Here is a 24181-nt window from a genome sequence, read left to right on the forward strand (position 1 = left end):
CGGAACATGATTCACCCCCTTAAAATCGGGGAATTATAACTTGTTGGCAACCCTAAATGTCGCTGCCCAGTATTAGCATAATAGCCTTAAATGGATGTCAGAGGAAATATATGTATACCTAATCCTTGTTTCAAAACAATAGTGCGGTTTCAGGCTTTTCCTTATGAAACTTTTCGTATTGTTATTGTTTTAATGATTTCGTAACGTTCATATCAATTTAATCCAGATTAAATGAGGTATTGTCTACCTTTTTGACGACTATTAAAAATACATCCAAAGAGGTTCTTAATTCTTGATATCTTGAGCAAGTTTTATTTTAGAAATGTAGACAAAATTTGTAAAATAAATGAAAAAGAAACTCGTAAAAACTGCAATGGCATTGTTGCAAAAGTAGTTCAGGAGTAGTTTTTAGATACATATTGTTTTTTAATTAAGAATTAATTTACGAATTGCAACGAATATTCACCTATGACTCAAAGTATTCGGTGTTTTGCCATTAGAGCTCGCGGAATACTCGCAAATAAATTATTTGTTGCAGCTCTAATTCTTTGTTTTTTTACGTGTCGCTCTTAGCTGGCGCCAGGAGTTCCCTGCTGCTCGGAGCGGGGCCGCTGTCGGCTCGTGACGAGGCACGTTCCTAGGCGCCCGTCCGTATGTTGTGTATGTCTGAAGTTTTGATTAATAAGTCTCACTGAGTAAAAGTAATGCATTTAAATGTTGCATGTATGCGATGGGATGTAATTTGAAATGTCAAACAGTAGTGCCATCGTATTTATTAGATTCGTTTTGATGTTAGACGTTCAACTAGTTGGAATCGATACATTTTAATTGGTAGTTGTAGAAATAAAAAAAATATGTTTTTACGCTTTTTTATTTTATTTATTGATATTCACTGCAATATAAAAAGATAATTGTAAGTTATATACTAATGTCATGAATGCGATTGTAACTCTGTCTGTCATATCTTCACGCTTAAACAGCTGACCTATTTGGATAAAATGTGATTTAGGTAGTTTAAGACCCGGAGACGGACAGTCTACTTTTTTTAATTCGCCCCTCAAGGATAAGAAGGATATAACATAGGTAAAGTTCTATAAATTTCGCGCGGGTAAAGCTATAGGTTCAGCTACACACTAGCTGCACACTAGTCACATATATGATCCTGCATTCATAAGCAGCATGATTACTTTATGTATATTTACTGAAAACAATTAGTCACAGAGATTACTCGCTTAAACGAAATAATATAAATACGCAAATAATTGTGGTACTTAAGTAACAATGGAAAGGAGCATATAAATGTACGGTCAAATCAATATGACTAACTGAAGGTAAGATCAGTACTAAATAATATATTGTTAATATATTTCACATTGTATTTATAAGCTTTGATTGAACGACTGTAATAAAATCGTTTAAGGTACGTTCTTAAAGTTTAGTATTCAATCTTTTGGAGATTAAAATCTTGTAATACAAAATTATTTATTCGATTGTCCTGTTCGCATTGACAAATGATTCTTTCATATAATGTAATGGCTTTTTTATAATGATTACTTGTATCTCTCTGTCGTCTGTGCCTTTTGCAGTTTCCTTTTCAAAATCAAAATACGCTTTATTTCAGTGAGATCTTACCAGTACTTTTAAATGTTTATTTCAATAATTTATATTATACTAGCTGCGCCCGCGACCTTGCCCGCGTTTGAATTAAAAAAATATATTGTAGCCTAAGTTACTCCTTATTATATTAGTCATCTGCCAGTGAAAGTCCCGTCAAAATCGATCCAGCCGTTCCAGAGATTAGCCGGAACAATCAGACAGATAGACAAAAATTGTAAAAAAATGTTATTTTGGTATATGTAGCGTGTATACATATATATGCATTGAGTAAAAAAGTACTGTTTTAATATTACAAACAGACACTTCATTATTATATATATACATGCAAAGTCACTCATAAATTAACTCACTCACTCACTAATAAATGTAAAAGTTTAACGTAGATTGTTTCATGCGCCACCATTGCATCGCAAGTATGTTTCCTAAGGTGTAAAAGCTCAATATGACCTTTCTAACTTTGTAACGTTGTATCCTGCATGAAAGTCAATGAACTCTAATTTTATGCCTTTTCATCTACAATGTAACTAATCGAATAAAGTAGTCTGTTAAACTAGCTTTTACTCAATTTTGAGCAAATGTAAAATCTGTTAAAGTATTTTCAATATAAGCTTTACGCTCATTAACATACATACACACTTTATTACAGTATGGCCGGAAGCAGCATCCCTAAAACTACGTGGTTTAATTTTCGTTTCTTTTGAACTTTCTCCCATCATGCAGAATATGTAATGAGGCTCTTGTCTTGACCCCTACTGTCGAGTAGAACGTAGTTTTTTTCCCCATTAAAAACCAGAAGATTTTTTTTGTATTATTTTAGAAATGATTGCTCGTGAAATATTATTCGTATGTGCGACTAAGAAAATAAGGCCAGAACACGTATGTATATACCCAGAACTTATACTAGAAATATACTTAATATACTTTCCTCTATTATGTTTCACTACAATGAAACACCTTATGGTCAGGGTGCATTTGAAATGAAACTTATTTCAAGTACTTTGTATACCCACTTGGTATATTATAAGTATATGTAGGTGTTCACAAGTACTCCGTGAATATAATAACCCTTCACTATTACAAGGTCTATTAAACCAATATTATTTCAGCATTAAATACACGCTTACTAATTACACGAACTAAAAATAATTACGATGTAGTTACAGTAATCATAATTTTTGTAATGAATGTAACTCGTGTGACTATGTTGCTTTGTTTAGAGTTCCATTGTTGTTTCCGTGTTTGTTTAATGTGTCCAGTTTATTTACATTGTATTTTGTGATCTTAATGTCATCTCAGATACTTGAATTATAACAGAATTAATTATTTCACATTTTTCGCCCAGGTAAGAACCCGTAATCATCGGTTAAGAAGCCCGAGTTTTTACTCTCTCGGCTCCAGATTTGACACTTTGACTGTTAACTACGAACTGTTAAAAAGCAGGACTTTCGATTTGAACCATAAAAAAATGTTACCTGGCCATTGTATGCTTAGGCCAGACATACGATGGTGAGTATTTCAAAATGATACAAACGAATTTATTTATAAGACTAGTCAAATTCAAAATAAAAATGAAAACATTAAAAATCGCATTCTGTACAAAACTGTTGTAAATGCATGCAGTTTTATTATTATAAAAGAATACCTACGACTAATTACAGATTATACAAAATCGACGTGTTTAAAATGTTGTTTTTTTTTATAGTAGTTTATTTTCTGCCATACAACCCCTATTCTCTTCGTTACGTGTACATAAAAGTCATTGTTTAAAATTGAATAACGCCTATGAATATTACACTTAATTAGGCCATGACCTAGTTACGCTATTGTGTTAAACGGTGTTTCGATGTACTTTAAAAAATGTAAATTTTAATTTTACAACAATGGTCTGGAACAAAAGCTATATCCTTTATCGGAGATATAATAGCATCGACGCTCGCGACCTCAATAAATCATCCCTATAATGAAAAATGAAATAAAATTACAACTTGTACCTCGTCTCGCCGCAATCAATTCGGTAATTATGACATACGGCCACGATAAATTCACTCGATAACGCATAATAAGAAACATTAACATACAGACGCCTCGGTTATTTTATTGTCAATGAGAATTTATGTCACGCTCAGTATTTTTCGCCATAACAGGTGTCAAACGGAATGTCTGATGACAGGGAGAGCCAAGTAGGGCCTTATCGTTATAGAGACACGTAATTGGTCCCAACAGAACTCGCAGTCAAAGTGATCGAAATCCCTTATCCGTTAGAAAATAAACTATTTTAACCAAATAAAGGAATACGTCTTAAGAATGGAATAACAAAACTTGATTTGCGATACAAGTTAGACTGCCTTAATGCCATCGGTGATTAAGCAATAATCTATCCCTTTTCTCAACACGTAACATTGCGTGTGATAGAGAGAGACGTAGCGCACCGTGAATAATATGGTTAGCGCTAATAAAGGCTAAGTATGAAGCGTGGTATTCAATCAGGGCGCAATGGCAGCTAATTGACCAAATGTAGTTGCGCAGGCGCCGCGTTATAAATGATTGTTGACATGCGTATAAAAAAACTGATAGATATATTGTTTAGCTCTCAACAAAGATTTATATAACTTTTATTTTCCTTCAGAAACTGCTTGAACAAAAGTTTATTAAACTTTCCACTATAATTTAAGTTATATTGATGGTTTGATGAAAGAATGGATGATAATGATAATGCCAAATCTATATTTTAAAACAGTATTTATGAAGTATTTCAGATAAAATATGAAATCCTTCTTAAAGTTCTACTTTGTGCATGTAAATAACTAAAAAATACTGGTATTCGGTATTTCTAGATACGATTTTATTTAAAAGGATTCAATGCTTAGTGTAATGATCAATCGATAAAGCGCTCGTTTGCTTAAAAACCGATAATCAACCATCGCATCCTTTGCTAATCGATAGTGAAACGATTATCGAAGTAATTATTCGATTTTAATTGCTTTTCGAAGTCTTTTAATTTCATCTGTCATTTTCCATTAATGTTAAGTATTTTGTTTTGTGATCTCTCTTAATGTTTTTTACTCTGATACCAATTACGTCATTTATTGATATAATGTTTTAATTATAATTTAGTTAAAACTTTTATATTGTATTTATTGTAGTTCTTAAGGTATCGAGACTTATTTCAATACATTACCATTGTTTTGTATATGATACGTGTGTAAATTCCTTAATTAAATAGCGAACCATCCCTACTTTACGCGGCTGCAATGCTGGTACTAAATATAATACAGAATTTGTTTATTTACGACAACATATTAGAAACATCTAAAATTATCATTGTTTTTGCTATAGCATCCATATATTATACACAAAATCTATAAAAAAAATGTATCAAATTCGTTGCGTAATTTTAAAGACCTAAGCATACATAGGGACAGATAGCGGTAAGCGGCTTTGTTTTATAATATCTCTCATAATTAAAATGAAACACCATTAGTATACAAATAATTGCTAAATTTAACAGTTCATACATAATAATTAACAATTATAAATAATTTAGTTTTAACATAATAACTTATTGAATATTTATATCAAAGAGTTTCGCCTTGACTGTCCAATTGACGTTTGCTTAATCTGTGCCCGTGTGCCCGCGGAGTGGCGCCAACACTGCAACAGTCGTTATTTTATAATGATTTAATGATCAACGTCTCATTAGTGTCGATTTATGAATATTTCTCTGATTGCCGTTTCAATAAATGTCGATATTACACAATCGTCGCAAGTATCAATACTTCCTAAGTCATAAAACTATATAATGACACTCGATGTTAATGTTCAAGATTGTTTGGTCAAGTTCATATAGAAAATAATGTTTACGATTCAATTTTGTAACTCTCATGTTGGTTAATGTGAGCTTAAGCTTAAGTTGTTATTGACTTTTACGACGAGAAAAGAATAGGTTTGTTTTTTATTAAAATACGTTGTATGTGAATTTACGTTCAGTATATTATGAAGATTTCATTTTAAAGTTCTCTGTAGTGCCGACTCGAAGGACATTTATCGATATCGATTAGTCGATATTTATCGATGTTTCGTTTACGAGTTTCTAAATTACTTTGTGTTAGACTTTGTATGTCTTAGCTGGTCTGTATAGATACAACTCTAGCGCCAATGTCTAAGGTAGTGGTGTGACCTCTTACCATCATATTATGGCCCATTTGTCCGTCCACCTACTTATGTAAATGTAAATTGTAATAAATATATCTTTTCGATAACTGAGAAACCGCTTAAAATTCGACCTTGGATTGATATTCTTTGAGAATGAAGAAGATTAAATAATTTTACTCAAACAAGTTAAAGCTACGTATTAATTAACAGTACAATGATGTAATTGATGACGTCACAAGTACACGTCACCTCATGTCAAAAGTATTGTAAAAATGTAACCTGTTCTGTGTAATAATATATCATATCACTAGCTGTGCCCTTGACTTCGTGCGCGTTAGAGTTTACTAAGAAGGTTATTGTTGTAACCTAAGTTATCCTTATAACATCAGCATTCTGCCAGTGAAAGTACCGTCAAAATCGGTCCAACCGAAGATAGACAGAGAGACAAAAAAAAATTTGGTCAATGTACCGTGTATATGTGTGTGTATATATACATACATACATATGCATTAAGTAAAAAGCGGTTATTTTAATATTAAAAACAGACACTCTAATTTTATCATATATGAATTGATTACGACATTCTAATGTGACATTTGTAGGATTCAAAGAGTATGGAAAGGTTAATCTGTGAAAGGCAAACATTTATAAATGGTTTGATTCCATAAGCAAAATACATTATAAGTACTTTTGAGTTCTAAAATACACATTGCCTCTTATTCGAAGTGTCTTTCCATCAAACGTATTCATTAGGTATTTACTAAAAATAAAGAAACATATATTATAGTATACATCAAATAGATTAATAGATATTCAGATAAATGATATGAGTGTCAATTTATTTGACATGAAAGTATTTTAAAAACCAATAATTAAAATGACTTATGTTTTGTGTAGAATATATTCTTTCGAACAGCATTCAGAGTAATTTTATGTACGTTTCGAAATCAATTCAATCAATCATATGACACTTTGTAAATAAATAACCCTCAGGCGTTTTTATTATTTATGATTGTAAATAGTTTTTTTGCAAAGGTTTAATTTAAATATTTGTCGAATGTACGGAGTAATAATTAAGTTTTAATAGAATTGAGTAATACATTAACATTTATCGAGGTCTAAGCTTTCAGGTCACTCAAAGTTCTGCCTCAAGGTTCAACTGTGCGATCGTAAAGTTTATTCAGGTTATGATCAAATTTATTTATTAAAATGTTTATTTAATGTTCAATACTATTTGTCGCCCGCGGTTTAGCTTGGGCTTAAGGGTGATGGTTGTCATGTGTTAGGCAAAAAAGTAGCCTATGTCCTTTATTGGGGCTCAAGTTTGCTTTAAAGAAAATTTCATCAGATTCGGTCAAGCGGTTTGGTCTCGTAAGAGCGACAGACAGACAGACAGACAGAGTTACTATCACATTTATAATATTAAAATATTAATAGATTTCTTTTATAGTCTTTCGAGTTATGAGTCTATTGGGTAATATAATTAAGCTAATTTAGCTACTAATAATTAACCAAAAATAGTAATTTAGTACAAATAGTGTTACTATTGGAACTAAAATGTGTTAAACGTCCCATACTTCTAAAATTATTTAGATAACGTAGAAATAATTTACTTTAAAAAAATATATGGAATTGACACTTTTATATTTTTTAATAATTTGTACTCATTTGGGTGTATGTGGATAGCGGGTCAACCACCAGTACAGCCTTTGAAAGTCATCCTGCGTAGGTGCGGAGTAGTGACCGCCGGTAGCCCATCTCGCCACACTCGACAGTGATTTCACACTTCACACGGCGAGTTATCTTTATCTATCTTTCAAAATAAATTTACATATGACCCTATGTGTGTACACACTTAATGTCTGTAATATGTTTTATTGGATTTTATATCTTATATAGTATATGATGTAACTATAAATGTAGCCGTGTTTGGATGTATGTTACTGAAACAAGCTCGCTCAGTGTGTTTAAAATTAAGGAACTTTATTAATTACACTACAGAAACGGCAGAATTATTACTTGATTCAGGAATAGTGCTAATAATTTAGCATAAAAACGGTGTGAAAAACCACTCACAACTCTGACATATAACTGGAGGGTAAAGACAGCATTATGAAAACGAGATTTAACCTAAGGCTTTCTCGTGTATGTTTGACAAAATATGTGTAAGTCCAGAACATCATTAAAACGTTCCATACAAAGTTTTTCAAAGGTAAATTTTGAGCACAATCTCGTTTTGATATAGACGTAAAGGCTTTCAACCTCTACATATAGGTAGTGTGTGGGCGTAGTGTAGTGACCGGAGTTCTCATGATTTCTTAATCATGGGAACTATCATAAAACTCAAAACAAATATATACGAACTTTTTTGATTTGTTATTTTATAATCTGTTCTTTAATACTTTAGTTAGAAATGAAGAGTCTTTGGATGTTTGTAAAGAGTATTCTACAAATATACTTCGTTGGAATTAAATCGCGTTAGAAAATCGAGCATGTTTTTAATAAAAACTCGTCACTCGAATTCAGCCATTTAGAATATTTATTGTACACATCCTTCCATTAAATATTTTCTCAAGATATCTTGCATTTTTTGTTTGTAGACGTCTCTGTAAAACTTCAACAGATCATCTCTACCTAAATTCAAAAATCTTGATAGCAAAGCAAACATCTATTAGCTTATAAAAACTAATTTGTAAATGGCATGTTTGAGATGCGGTAAATTTAAAAGTATTTGTTTAGTTTCAACCAAAACTTGGGACCTAAAGTGATTACCGTGTTTGTTTGATTCTGACCCCGAATATCCTCAGCCGCCTCAGCTTGAGCGCGTGGGCTAATTGTTCACCGTTGATCGTCGTGCAAACAACCACTCCTGTCTGAGTTTTATTTGAATGTCGCTAGGAATATTATTACATCAGGATCGACCGCGTTATCATGCGGACATCTTAATGATAGTTTTGTACTCGTAAAACGGTCTGTATATAAATTGAATATGTGCAATTTATATTTGTAATTGGAAGATTTAATTTGTAGTGGTACTATTTGATTAGCTTAGAGTCAAGTATAAATTGTTTAGTTTGTTTGCTTATGTTTGTAGGTATAGCATGAAATTGTATTTGTTTGACAATTTTGCTTGATGTATTGACAAAGAACTATATTTAGTATTGTTGTGTTACGGTTAGGCTCAACAGTGAGTTCAGCCAGACCCTCAAAGGACATAATATCTTAGCTCCCAAAATTTTGTAGGGAATTGGTTAAGGAATTCATAATATTTTTATAGACCCATTGGACGGTAGTGACAATTCATCATCGGATGGCACCTGCTCGTCTGCTTAGAAATATCATTAAAATTTTTTTACCTTATAATAAAGTACTGAACTGTTCGTACCTACATAAACTAGGAAGTGAGATTTGATATGCTCAAAGTACATAGGCATGTAAATAACAGGCGAGTAGGGAAATAAACGTGAAGGAGTCGAGGGGAGCAACGATGCGTGTTCCTCCTCCTGAAAAAGAGTTTGATTTGATTTTAAATTTTGGTTCTACTATTGGTTCTAAATTTTGATCTAAAAAATCAACCATTTCTCTATGGAAATTTACATTAAATTAGTATATATTAAATAAAATTCATTTTTAAGGGAATTTACAGGCTGTTGTTGTTGAAATAAAATTCTTCATTTCAATTTATTATTAAATTTAAACATGTATACTTTATTCTAATAGTATTAATGCGAAAGTAATGTCTGTCTGTTTTTTTATTTTATTTATTTTCACTATTTTTTTCTGTTGATCTTTCATGGCCAAACGACTGTACTGAATTTGAATAATGGTTTAAAGCAAGTTTAAACTCCATAGAAGTTCATTGACTACTTTTTATGCTCAACATTTGACGAACAACCCTTTAAGGCGAGAAAAGCCCCGGGCATCATATAGTTATTTACAAGAACATTTTCCTCACGATTAAGATACGTTATTATGTAATTTGCATAAGTTTTATCCGGCAATGAACTTTAAAAGCAGTTTTTGCGCACCACCCGTATTGTCTAAACCTTAGGTAACGATATCAACCCACATACATTTTGATTTATGTACCAATTAATTTGATTTCTGCTCATATGTATAAGATTGTGCTAATTTATGTATGTTTTTTTGTTACAGGTTAGTCACAATTCGTTGACATGACGAGATTATTCTTAGCAGATAAGCGTAAGTCTTAGGTTACACAATAGAGGTTTTGTAGTTTATCTGATTTTTCATATTGGAAGGCATTGGAAGGTTGTTGAAATATGATTCTACTCAATATATATATTATAAATGTTATTATTTTTTATTTATTACGGGCGGATTGGCCAATATGCCTGAATATAAATGGCCGTATATATATTTGTGCATATAGTAACACTGACTTACCCAGACGGTCTTGCACAAAGCCTTACTGGTTTTAAACCTACGTGTGGTTAGGGCTTTAAATTCGTTTATGACTGACCTTTTTTTGTATTACTAATAATCTCATAACGATTTAACTTACACAGAATATCGCATAAATTTGTAAAAATTACGACCACATATCCTTTTAAAAATTTGTATCTGTTGTGCTGCGAGTAAACTGGTCTCATTTCGAATCGTAAATTTATTGAAATAAGTATTTTAAATGAGCCGTCAAAAACCGGTGCCATCCAGATTCGACCTTTCGAAAGTATTTAATAAATATTAAAAAAAAAAAAACTATACAAAATGGGAATAAAACCTCTTTAATGACAAGCGTTTATCATATTAATTATCGTATCTATACGTTGGCCGCTTAGAAGTTCCTTTGTATGCCAATCCTGGGTGCATTAACATGTCATGTTTACCATAAAATTGTAATCGGAATTGAATCGACATGTATAATTTAAACATCATAGTACAAGAAAAAGAGGTCTTAATTCAACTTGAAAGTCAAAGTAAAATTCAACTTCAAATAAACATCGTTTTGAATAAATGCTTGTAAAGCTCAGTTGAACTAATTAGATAAAAATAAATAATAATTATACTTTTGGTACACTCGCTGATACAAGGGTATGTGTTATATCATAGTTAATAGTGAATACTTAATAATTTTTTTCTCGACTTTTATTACTGAGTTTAGAGAAGAGTTGAAATTTGTAGAGGGTTGGTTTCTTTTGTAAAATTATTTGGGGAAAATAGTCTAGAAGGTGATTTTGTATAAATTTTTCTTTACTTTTTTAGAACGAAACTATCTGGGCAGTAGTAGATAAAATAAATCTTTTTGTATTCCAACCTCAACCTTTTAACCTGAGATTTAAATAGACTTGATTACATTCAATGTAATAATTAGTTTTAAAACGAAACTTGATTATATATATTTTTTTTTTATGAGTTTTTCATAATGTCCAAGGCTCACTCGAACGAATATACGTTTTCTGATTAGAAAAAATATTGATTTAATATATATTTTTTGTAGAGATAACATAAGAGAATCTTTGTTCATCGATTTCAAAAGAAAAATTAAAAATCGTGACTGAAAATTCGTTTTAACGTAACCAATTAGGTGTAATAAAAAAAATAGCCTCAAAGTCGCTTATTCTCCTCGGTTTGTTATCATGAGTCACGAGGCCTGAGTCCGGGTGGGCGCGACCTTGCGCTGGCGCAGCGCGGGTGATTAGCTACGAAAAAAAAAAACTCTTTTCCTACTTTAAAAAAGAGGTTTTTCTATATAGTTGATGTGTTTTTTTTTCTTTCTATTTTTGTGTGTATTTTTATGCGATATCATCGACGGTTGTGGACAGACCTTTTTTTAATTTTAGAACGCTTATTTCACAGAAAAAATCGTTTTTTGTCAATGTAAATGGAATTTCAACAGCAAATTTAAAAGGCGTACGAATGTTTAATATACAAACTATGACAGTTATTAACCACACACTGAAAATTACTTTTTAAGATTTTTTTTTATAAAAACCTGTGTAACTGTGTTATAAGGACAATTATGTACATTTTCTATACCGAGATAGTAATATAATATATTAGCTACTAAACTATGAGATATGTAACCAGTTATCTAAATTTTTGAGTTATTAAAGATAAAAGGTAAAGAGTATCTAAAGATAATCACTGTTGAGATAAAATAATCGGCATCGCTTCGCGCGGACATTAGAATAAAGTTGAGCGCCTAATGGTATATTCTAGTCGAAGTCTTAATGTGTTCAGTGTTCAATAAATATATTGTTTTATGTCACCTCCGAGGAACTACTTCGGCGCCGCAATGGAAGTGCCTCACATTAACCACAGAATAATAACAGACTAAATAAACAAAAAGAAGTATGAAAGTCTGTTATGCGTTCAGTGTTATTCTGTATGTATAACTAGTAATCGCTCTTGGTCCAAATTTTATCAAATTCGGTTCAGCGGTTTGGTCGTGAAAGAGCGACAGACAGACAGACAAATAGAGTTACTTTCACATTTATAATATTAATATAGATTAAAATTGTATTAGAAGTTTATATTGAATACACATTTCACCGTTAGTATTGGTTTGTGCATGCTCGTCTGAGAGGCTACCACCCACTCAACAGTTAGTTTACTGTCAAACTGCATTGTATTGCTGTGTTCCGGTTCGAGTGGGCTAGTGTTATAGTCACAAGGGATGTCACAGCTTAGATCCTGTGGCTTGCGGCGCAATCACGGTGTGACACACTAGTCTATCAGCAAAAAAGAATAATATATAAAACATTTTGAAAGGTTATCATGAACAGGTGGCAATGTACCATTATGTATTCCACTCCACCATCCACTTTAAATGTGCCAATTTTATCGATATATGATCAAAAATCTAACGGCACGTAGGTAGACCGAGACATATCGTAAACTGAATAAAAATGTGCTTAAAATTTCACATGTCAAATACCCTTATATTATTATTTATAAATGTTATATACATTTGAACATGCATTACAATCCTCACGTTGAGATTCCCAGTAATTACTAATAGTAATAGTAAATACAAATGTTCATAAACTAAAAATAATATCTATTAATAATTACAGACGTATCTATTTACTTTGTGTCTGGGAGAGAACAAATTTGTTGTCCACAGTTCGCCATCTGTGTAGAGCGCATTCCTGGACTCGTGGAGTCGTGTTACGTCGTCGCCACGTGCCAGGGGATTTGTCACCGGCTTTCACTTTTCTTTTAGTTCACAGCTAGGGTCGATGACACGTCGCTTATCGTGAACCCGACGGAATGCTCTCCCGGTTTTCACAGCTTAATGAGCCATAAATCCATTTGTTATTATTGGCCGTCCGCGGCTCGAATTAGAGGCCTGAGCGTTGACCGCACGGCATCTCATTCATGCGAAGGCCGGTGGAAATGAACGAGAAATAATATAAAAAGGTGGACGCCGTCGCCGGCCACCGTTTCCATTATTCTAAAACGATCACATATCATAATGTCTAGACGGCCGTATTATTGTTAACGTTGTATCTTAAAGAAGTCGGAGCGCTCGGTGATCTATGTTTCGCTCCAGTCGTTCGTGATTCACGCCTCCTCATTGTCAGACTTACTACAGACGTTCGAAATTTGAAATTTTGCCAATAAGCTTTCGCGAGAAGATATAATCGTAAAATCCACGCGGACGTCGGCAGTGACCTATTTAGCGGGTCATGGACGAGGATAGACTACTAATAGATTAGCTCCACACAGGTCATAGACTTCCTAGTTATGTTCTATAACGGCTATCGTAAAGATAGCATCTAATTTAGATTTAGATATACAATACTAAATACGACTATTTTATGGTGCCAATGCAACGTGCCCGTTCAATATTCTTGTTAATATGGTCATTTTATACCGTAAAAAGTATGAATGGTATAAAATGTTATGTAAGGACATACTTTTATTTGTAACTATAAAAGTTTTTGTCTAATGACTAAATTGCAACTCCAGCGCTTTCAAGCGGTGCCATTATTCACGCAATCAAGCAAATTCGTTCCTTTGTCCATTTAGCAGAAATTTCAACCGAAACGCATAAAATCTCATTTCTCTTATTCAAAGCTCGTCTCAGATTCGGATAATACTTACAGTAAATAAACTTTTCTACGTTAAAAACAAAGATTTGATGCAGTTATTTTTACTATTTTTTGTTTATTGAAACAAAGTTGTTTTCGCTATATAATTATGTAATAACAGACAAAAATCACGTGTAAATGAAAACAATATCCAAAAATAAGTTTAGATAATTGTAAAACAAAACACACTGAGACAAAGAGAAAGGGGGAAAGGTCGCCTGGCGGGGCATAATGCCTTTTCGCAGCGATTTCTGCTAGTTCAGTCTTCTGTAAGCTGCGTTAAAGTAAGTAATTTCGTCCCAAAAATAATGTAACGAAATACATTGAATAGTCTTTCATTTAACTGGTACTTAATACTTTTTGAAAGTACAGAAATTGTAAAGGCGACAAATGAATACTTCATGCTGTAGTTGTATCCCCAGGCCTCGAGCCCAAGTTGCTCTTTTAAATTAATTGAATAAAAGAGTTTTAGTGTCTGTTTGCTATGATTCTCCGATTCGCTGAAGCGACCCCTTAACTGAGAGGCCACTTGTCAAATTAATATACAGCTAGGAAGATAAAGAGGGGCATTGCGTGGTATAATGTAGCGTAATTCGTGAGGAGCTTGGGCATCAAGCAAAACGTGATGTCTCGAAAATAATTAATTTTGTTATGCTTTTAAAAATGTAATTACCTTGGTTGTACGTGGGAGTATGGGTACGTGAGCCTTCACACGTGGTCGTGATTTAGAAGATTTATGGAAAATGTGAAAAAGCGTAACTAAGCTAATGCAAAAACCTGCATGAATCGGACAAAAATCTGCCACTTGTGTTTCGTAACAAACATGCTCCTAAAGTTATCGAAACACGAAGAGTCGTCAATCCAGCGATAGGATAATGATGTTTGTATTTCGTCGGCCTCATTCCAAGCTCCTCTCAGATGATCGAGGTTGACCATAATTATCTCTCGCCGTCCCAGTAACTAGACTGAGATTTAACACTAAACTCCCCCGCGCGATCGCGAACGCTAAAGCCGACCGCGTCGTTATCGTAATATCCATTTCCTGCAATGAACCCAGAACTTCCCTCCAAGTGCGTCAACCTCGTATGATTTATTGCGTCTAATTATCTGACACCATTAGATAAACTTAGTAGTTCTATTATGGCCGATCTCAATTACCGGTCGATACGATATAACCATTCTCATCAATCATCGACACTCGACGATTTCGTTTATCTTAAATGCCAATTGTTTTGTTTTTGATCTCGTGATTCATAATTTAATAACGTTACTTATATTTGTTGTTTCTTTGTTTGCAGTCTTATCTAGTCTAGTATCTTATAACCTTCTTAGTTATAGGGCGTTTCATTCGAATAATTCTCAGTAGCATCCTGTAGGTTTTACACTCTCGTGTGTCGCAAAGCATGTCAAGTTGTTAGGCTTGTCCCTGATACCTCTCTGGCTGTGTTGGTTTGTTTTCCTTTTTCAAAGACTAAGCAATTCAGAATGTATCACGTTAATAAATATACCGTATACCAATGGAGAAAGGAATAAAGATAAACAAACCTTTGATTGATGTATAAAACTCTACAGACAGTTCTAGATTGTTCTAGATTAGATATATCTTCAGTTATGCTACAACACTATTGTACTTTAGTACCAATATCAAAGTTAATTTTGCGCCAAAAATACCGATATCAACTTTGACAGTATTCGCAACGCCGTTTTTTCAGAAATTCATATTGATTATCAGTTATTCGAGACTCAATCAATTATATCGGGTCAATTTAATGTCTTAGTTGTTTATTTTGCTTTACTCTTCCTGGGGTTGGGATGAACTATATATAGGTTAGTGAACCTTCAAGATCAAAGTAGACTTTACTTGGTGGTAGGGCTTTGTGCAAGCCCGTCTAGGTAGGTACCACCCACTTATCAGTTATTCTATTATTAATCTACCGCCAAATAACAGTACTCAGTATTGTTATGTTCCGGTTTGAAATGTGAGTAAGCCAGTGTAACTACAGGCACAAGGGATATAACATCTTAGTTCCCAAGGTTGGTGGCATATTGACGATGTAAGGAATAGTTAATATTTCTTACAGCGTCATTGTCTTTGGGCGATGGTGACCACTTAACATCAGGTGGCCCATATGGTCGTCCGCCAACCTATACCATAAAAAAGACTAATGCACTTAGATCAAAACTTTTAAAAATTAAATAATAAATGCAATTCAAAATATATTTTACTAGCCAATACGAAGGACTTTCAAATTATTGTCTGTTGACAAAATTGATTGTACTCGAGCTCGATCTATCTCCGACGATGACAAACGTCCGCAACTGGCTCTATTTAGCCACGTGACAGTAATATCACCGTGTCCTTCAATTAGCGAACTAATAGCCGCTGTCACGATGATTGAGAGCTAGCGAAAGTGTTACCATTAAAAATGCACTTATTTCTTACGAAATTCTCTCGACTCCGGTACACTGACAGTTTTATATTGACAGATATTATTTGTTACACTGGCCGTGGATTGACGTTGAATAATTGATATCTAGAAAATGTAGCGTTAAAGAGTTATTAAAATTAAAAGCTACACGGAAACCGACGCTGTTAATTTTCCTCTGTCAGACTTAAGTAAATTAAAACGTAATTTACATTTATGTAAACAAGTGTTTTAATGTCTACTGGTATACAACTGTAAATACTAATATTAATAACTACAAACATTATTAATTTACAATGTTGGCATAATTAAAAAAAAAAAGCATATCGCTAATTAAAACGAATCTTTAATTAAAAATAATAAGATACGGTTTTATGAGTGAACTATTTTCTCATTGATACATCTTCCTTGAGAATCTGTGAGGCAAAAAGTAATAACATAATGGCTCCCGTCTGTGTTGATACAGTAACAATGGTTGCGCATGCGCACTACTCGCGCACAATACGATTGCGACCTTGCGCTCCTTTACTTTAGGCCCCCTGGTGACTGATTCACGATAATATAATTAGATGATCCAACTTTTCTATACACATAAATGGTTTAGGTAACGCTGCTCTTATCCATATTTTAAACGAAAAGTCCATACAGTCCAAAATCACGTATAAACTTGCCCTTAATACGCAAATTTGCCACCAATCTTGAGAACTAAGTTTATATCCCTTATACTTGTAGTTACACTGGCTCACTCACCTTTCAAACCGGAACACAATAATACTAAGTATTGCTTTTGGTGGTTTACTATATGTACTTATTTTTGATTTATTGGAAGAAAAGTATTAACTTTCGTTAAAAATTCTTTTGATTATATTCCAGCCTATTCCATTTTATAAACTACCGTTTAAATTTTATTATTAAACGTCGTTTTTAGTACTATTAGCTAGTGATCATTTTGATACATGCTTTACTCGAGTTTAGGTCGATAGGAGTGAAAGTTAAATCAAACTAAATTACGATCGTAACTGAGGTCAAACTGGCAACTTTTAAAAATCATTGAAAAATATAAAACTTAGACTACACAAGTTGAGACTTTTAAACATCACCTCATCACTAACAGAGGCAGATGTGATCAAACAATGAAACCCCCTTTTTAAAGAATCTGCGCTTTGGACGATGTCCTTGATGTTTCTTATGTAACAAATGTCGCTATTATTAACGTCTATCACATGAACTGTACCGGTGTTATGTAAGAAACTCGAATTTGATACGCGATATGGACTATAAATGGACTATAATAAATATACAGGATACAAGTATCAAAATTGTGAAAACATGAGTGAACAAAGACAGACTGCAAATCATGTTGTAAGTATGGCTTTATTGCACCATGTTGATTAGCCAGTGATTAGTTTAACTACGTATTTTTCGAATGTAATATCAATGGTTGCAGAGAAGAGAGAAACATTATTTGTAATTAAGACCGATAAAGTATAGTTTAAATTTTCTATTATAGTTTGCAAACAGCCTTACACGTGTATCAGCGTACATCACAGCGGCGCGGGCGCACGCGAGCGCTATCGTACGACGATGTCGATGTTTTTGCGTTGTCTCCGCGACTCGTTCTCAATCTCGAACGGTCTCGTGCTGTGGGTCGGGCTCAGGGATGGCAACCTTATAACATATATATATATTAAAAAAATAATTTAATAGTTTTATATCTATTAAAGTTTGCGTATTGATTTTAATGCTAAATGTTATTTTTCGTTCCAGTCGATTCCGTGTAATCGATTTTCAAAGTTTAATCGATATTTCTTACAATTTTGTTACATAAATGAGGAACTGTTTTATCATTTGCTTGGCAAGTGGCAACCTTAAATCACAGGTCATTCTTTCCATACGCGCTACCGCGATTAGCGTTTACGTTACGAAGCAAGTAGAAAGCGAATCCTATACACGTAGCCAGTTAGGGTGACCACATACGACTAAAAATTATATATGGATCAGCTATATTACTAAGAAATATATAAGTAACTTGTTGTCGATCACGGCTTCGCTCACTTTTTAGGGATTGCTCGTCTAGTATTTGACATAAAAAACGGTCGTAGGTCCTACGTATAAAAAGGACAAAGGTACCTCTCTATCCTTCCTCAATTTAAATTTCTTTAATTGAACAAGTTTCCTATATCAAATGTCTACAAAATGGTAACAAACGGATAAAGCTAGCTGCATCTATATTTTTTTAATAGATTAGGATAGATTATTTATCTTATAATTTAACTTAATATCGCTAATACGCCGCGAATTATCAGAACATTTTCATTGTATCTAATTTGTAATTGGTTTTCTAGTAAGAGCAATATGTAAAGAAATAGTAATCACAGAAGAGATCAAAGCTAAGTTTCACAAATGATTATAAACACAAACTAAAAAAAAGTTCGTTTGCACTCGACCTAAAGCCCTTTAGAGGTCAGATAGTAGATCTCAGATCTCCGGAAAGGTTATGGAGAGAAAGTGGCGGCACGACGCATCTCTTTGTGCACGATACGGACCAGTTCTTACGCTGACCGCCTAGGGACGTGATCGACAGTGTCGATGCATTGGAATCGTAGGGATTTTTTATGTTTTGTTTACGATGAATCGTCACATAACTGTCACACCATGATTTCTACTATTTATCTCTGATTCCAAAGAAACTGTGTATTCTCAATTCTCATACTATAAAACTATACTCCAATAATAAGTCGCAAGGTGTGTCTGATAATTGAATGTCTTTACTAAAGCATAACCATTATTAAATTTGTCAAAAGTTACATTGAGTACTTAAATATATGAATAAAAAAAGTTACTTTATATCTCTCGACCGTGTGGAATGGTGGCAAGAAAGCTAGAAGCATTTCCCTGTTGAAAAGAATTTCGAATCGAATTCCTATCCTCTGGGCTACAGACGCACCAGCCCTCCTGTCACCAGCGAAGGCAATAAGCTATATAAAAGCGAAGGCTAATAAGCTGTTATACTGTTGATGAAGCTTTTTGCACCACTGCTCCAAGGGCTAACAGTATGCTATTAATTATTATGTAAATAAAACACTTTGTGTCAATAAAATGCTAAAGTTACATTTCAACGATGAATCGATGTATATGAATTGCAATTGTAATTTTTATCGATATTCTAATCGATTCTAATAATCGGAACGGCTAACAGCATTATCTGTTCGAAGCGGATAACAATCGTGGGAGGAAATCGCGAAGCACGAGGTCTATTGTTGGTCCGCCTTTTTAACTTTTCCGCAAGTGTTTCTGAACGAACGCCCGTTTGGGCCAATTGCTTCAAAATACTAACTTTCTTTCATTCTTATAAATCATGAGAAACAAATTCAATAGCTTTTACTAAAATTATCGCGTTTTTTTTTTTGTTGAGTTTTAGAAATTCGAAATTTGAATTAGTGTATTATCTATGCCCGGAACAGATTACATATCTCTCGAGTCTTGTTAAAATTACTACCGAATCTATATAAGTTTTACTAATTAGCCAGACATATCTGAGTTCTGATTTGTCCTGACCCCTGAGTCCGCATTTTATAAAAATACATTGGTTGTAATTTCGCCCAAAATACTGGAATGAGTAATGATTCAAATGAGTGTTTACGACGAGTAAAACTAAGTTTAATTATAGTTTAGTATTATTGGTGCTCGAGGCGTCATGATCAGCCGGTCATACATTAGCCGTCGCACGCTCAGCTTTCTAGCGTCCTTTGTGGAGAACAGCCACGTTTTCTTAATTAGCAGCGCTCGCCTAGTTAATAGATGACCGGCAATTTAACTGGATATTACGTAGCAAACATACTTTACAGGGAACAGCACATTTGACCGACTTATGGCATATTGTTTTCAATGGTCTCATTTCGCGTCAAGCTCATATTGATGAAAATACAACATCAAGTTTTAATATTTGATTTTTTTTCCCTCAGAAAATTTACGACGGACTATTCTTTTTGTAAGTCAATATAATTCGGGTATGTTTTTTCGTGTTTTCTAAACTATAAATAAACAGCAATTTTGACATAGGTATAATAATATTGACTTTCTATATTGTAAACTATATGACAGATTCACATAAATGACGGACAAAAAATAAAAATACAGTAACAGTTCATTTAAATCAATGTGGAGGTTGTCAATTCTTACGCTACTAAGAACATAAAACTATACGACATATTTTTATTCATGGGCCATCTAATGATAAGTGGTCACCCTCGCCCATAGAAATCGCGCTATGAGAAACAACAACATAGGATATGTTCATATGATACGTCACAAATCTTAGGAGCTAAGATGTTATGTTCCTTCTGCCTGTAGACCAGACTGTAGTTACACTGGCTGTTAACATGTAAAAATATGCTTTAAATTAAAAAAAAAAAAAAACAATCAAATATCTTCAGATCTAATTATGATATGATATCACAAGCTATAAAGTGTCAATAACAAATATCATCCCCTTGACTACCCGAGACGTCCCCCTGAGAAGCGAACACTTGATGAGAAGTACGTCCTCCGAGGGTAAGGCGAGTGCCACTTTTGTCCTCGAAACTTAGCGAGCACGTATTTTACACTTGACTCTAAATGTTTCTCAGCGGGATCGTGATAACCATTTAAGAACCATAATTATTTAACCATTGTTCTTATATTGAAATAATAACATACTAGTTGTTTGTTTTTGATGCAAATGTATGCCCATATTATCAATGCTAAAGCAACTGTTTCTGTAGCTCGTTCTCTACCAAAGCACTACGCTTAATTTTATTAAATTATATATAAAGCAAGCTTGAATAACTGAGTGACAACTACTTAACAATAAAACATGTTTTTTTTATTCATTCTATTGATATCCATATACATAGATAAAGAGAATCGTTTACTTATTAAAATGTCATGAAATTGTTTTTATTGATGGAACAACCAAAAATACTATAAAATCACCGTTACGGAACCCGATAAATACCGATACGGAATATAGATTCTACAGGATGTACCGAAATTATAAGTAAATATATGGACCTTCTGATCTGAAATCGACCAGATCCTAGGGTCAATCCACTCAGTCTAGAGAGGCAGGCGAGGCACTCCGTATCGCGTAACTTATCAGCGAGGCATATCTCCGAGCAATGACGAGAACCGAGGCATTTATTTGGTCCGGTTTAACTCGTAATTGTATGGAACCTTACAATGTATGTATGAATTGAACAGGACAGACCGTGAACTTAAGTGGTGCTCGATCACTATTGTATGAGGCGCTTCATACTGAGATATAATCTATCTGATTGTTTATTGCAACTGATGAATTTATGTAATTGACGTTAAGTACTTGAATATATCAAGTGTGAATAAAATCCATCCCAAAAAAGTTTTAAAGGAATCTTTGAATTGTTTATATTAAATCCTTTTATATGATTGCAGCTTAAAACGATAAACTAATTACAATATTTTTCTTTCCTAAGAAATTTGAAATGTTGTAGCATGAACGACTGACCAATTTGGTTGATTATTTAGGGATAGGTCGTTAGGCAAAATATGTATGTAACCTATGCCCTTCCATGGAGTTCCAGTTTGTTTCACACGAAATTTCATCGAATTCGGTTCATGGGTTTGGTTAAGAGCGACAGATGGACAGACAGGGTAACTTTCACATTTAAATGTAATATAAATGTGAGACAACATCACATACATTGCTCTGATCCCAATATAAGTAAGTAACACTTGTGTTATGGAAAATCAGAAGTAACGACGGTACCACAAACACCAAGACCCAAGACAACACAGAAAACTAAGGATAAATTACCATTACCGGGCGTTAGTTTCTTTAATTATTATATGTGATGCGTATTGCTATAACTTTTTTAAATATATAAAAGCTACATACAAAGAGTAGAGGTAGCAACACATTGAGTCATAACAAATCGTTCTCGACAACAAAGTGAGCACCTAACGATCTCGCTGAACAACGGCGATGCGCGGGCGCAGCCACGGAAGCGGACCGACCATAATTAATAGATCGCCCACGCACCGCTTGAGCTTTGCCGACGTGAATAATTCAATCATAATATTCACGAGCTATTTGCATCTCATTATCTGAGATGGAAAAAATAGATCGTCCGTAATTAGATTTCTTATTTATATCAAAATTTACTATCATTGTACTTGGTAGGTACCACCCACTCATCAGTTATTCTACCGCCAAATAATAGTACTCAGTATTGTTGTGTTCCGGTTTGAAGGGTGAGTGAGCCAGTGTAACTACAGGCATAATTGACATAACATCTTAGTTCCTAACGTTTGTGGCACATTGACGATGTAAGGAATAGTTAATATTTCTTACAGTGTCATTGTCTATGGGTGATGGTGACCACTTACCATCAGGTGGCCCATATGCTCGTCCGCCAACCTATAACATAAAAAAAAAACATTACATAGTATAAAACAAAGTTGCTTACCGCTGTCTGTCCCTATTTATGCTTAGATCTTTAATATTACGCAACGGATTTTGATGCCATTTTTTAATATATAGAGTGATTCGAAAGGAAGGTTTTTAAGAAGTTTCTAATTTGATGTAAACAAAAAAAAACCTGTAGTATATTTAGTATCAGCATTGCGCCCGTGCGAAAATCAAACCCGGGACAGATCGCTAGTTATTTATAAATTTTATCGTATTGTAAATTTGTAATTTGAATCAATCAAAGGTCTTAACTTACGTCCCAGTTTCGACAATTTAAATACTACAGATAATTAATTTCTAAATGTCATGAAATGTTTATTTTTAAAATCAATGTTAGGTACAGTCGTGAAAATATTACAATTAGCATGTCATTTTGCCCAGTGGTTAGAACGCGTGCATCTTAACCGATGATTGCGGGTTCCAACCCAGGCAAGCACCACTATATATATGTGCTTAATTTTTATTTATAATTCATCTCGCGCTCGGCGGTGAAGGAAAACATCGTGAGGAAACCTGCATGTGTCTAATTTCATCGAAATTCTGCCACATGTGCATTCCACTAACCCGCACTGAAACAGCGTGGTGGAATATGTTCCAAACCCTCGCCTTAATAGAAGAGGAGGCCTTATCCCAGCAGTGGGAAATTTACGGGCAGTTACTTTACTTTTACTTTTTTATATTTATGATCCAACTATTACTCGAAAGAGAGGCACCATAAAAAATCGAAGTGGGTTGGCCAAGACAACTAAATCAGTCATCAATGCGTATACATTTGTAACTATTTATTTATTATAGTCATAATCGTAAACATAAAGAACATATTACATCAATAAAATAAAAATGAAACATGAATCGTTGATTCATAAATTAATACACAAAAGGTAAAAGGACAATCAGTTGAATCGAGAAGTTAAGCAAAACATCGAATTAATTAATTAAATGTATCGAAAATGTTATTTAAAAGTGATATTAAATATGTCAGCGTAATAAACAGTTGTAGCCCGCGGCTTTGTTCGTGTTTTAGGAGTTGTCGTCAGGTGTTAAGCAATGAGTACCTTGAAAGAGAAACAGATGGACAGAATCCCTTTCGCAATTTTAATATTAGTATTGATTATATGTTTAGTATAGACATGAAATTGTTGACCGTTGAGGAGTACCGTCGTCTAGAGATAATCCTGGATGTAGAATTGGTGGTAGGGCTTTGTGCATGCCCGTCTGAGTAGGTACCACCCACTCATCAGTTATTCTACCGCCAAATAATAGTACCCAGTATTGTTGTGTTCCGGTTTGAAGAGTGGGTGAGCCAGTGTAACTACAGGCACAAGGGACATAACATCTGAATTCCCAAGGTTGGTGGCACATTGACGATGTAAGGAATAGTTATTTGTATTCATAATAGTCATTGTCTATGGGTGATGGTGACCACTTACCATCAGGTG

At 33.7% G+C, this 24181-nt stretch overlaps 1 protein-coding gene across 2 annotated transcripts in view; it reads left to right on the top strand.

The window, feature by feature from the left end:
* Window positions 1-24181, top strand: part of LOC124533380 (serine/threonine-protein kinase 17A) — a 171679-nt gene that overhangs the window by 128955 nt on the left and 18543 nt on the right. The gene's annotated exons all lie outside the window — the stretch shown is intronic.

The sequence above is a fragment of the Vanessa cardui genome, chromosome 11 (assembly GCF_905220365.1).
Source record: "Vanessa cardui chromosome 11, ilVanCard2.1, whole genome shotgun sequence".
In the NCBI taxonomy this organism is placed as follows: Eukaryota; Metazoa; Arthropoda; class Insecta; order Lepidoptera; family Nymphalidae; genus Vanessa; species Vanessa cardui.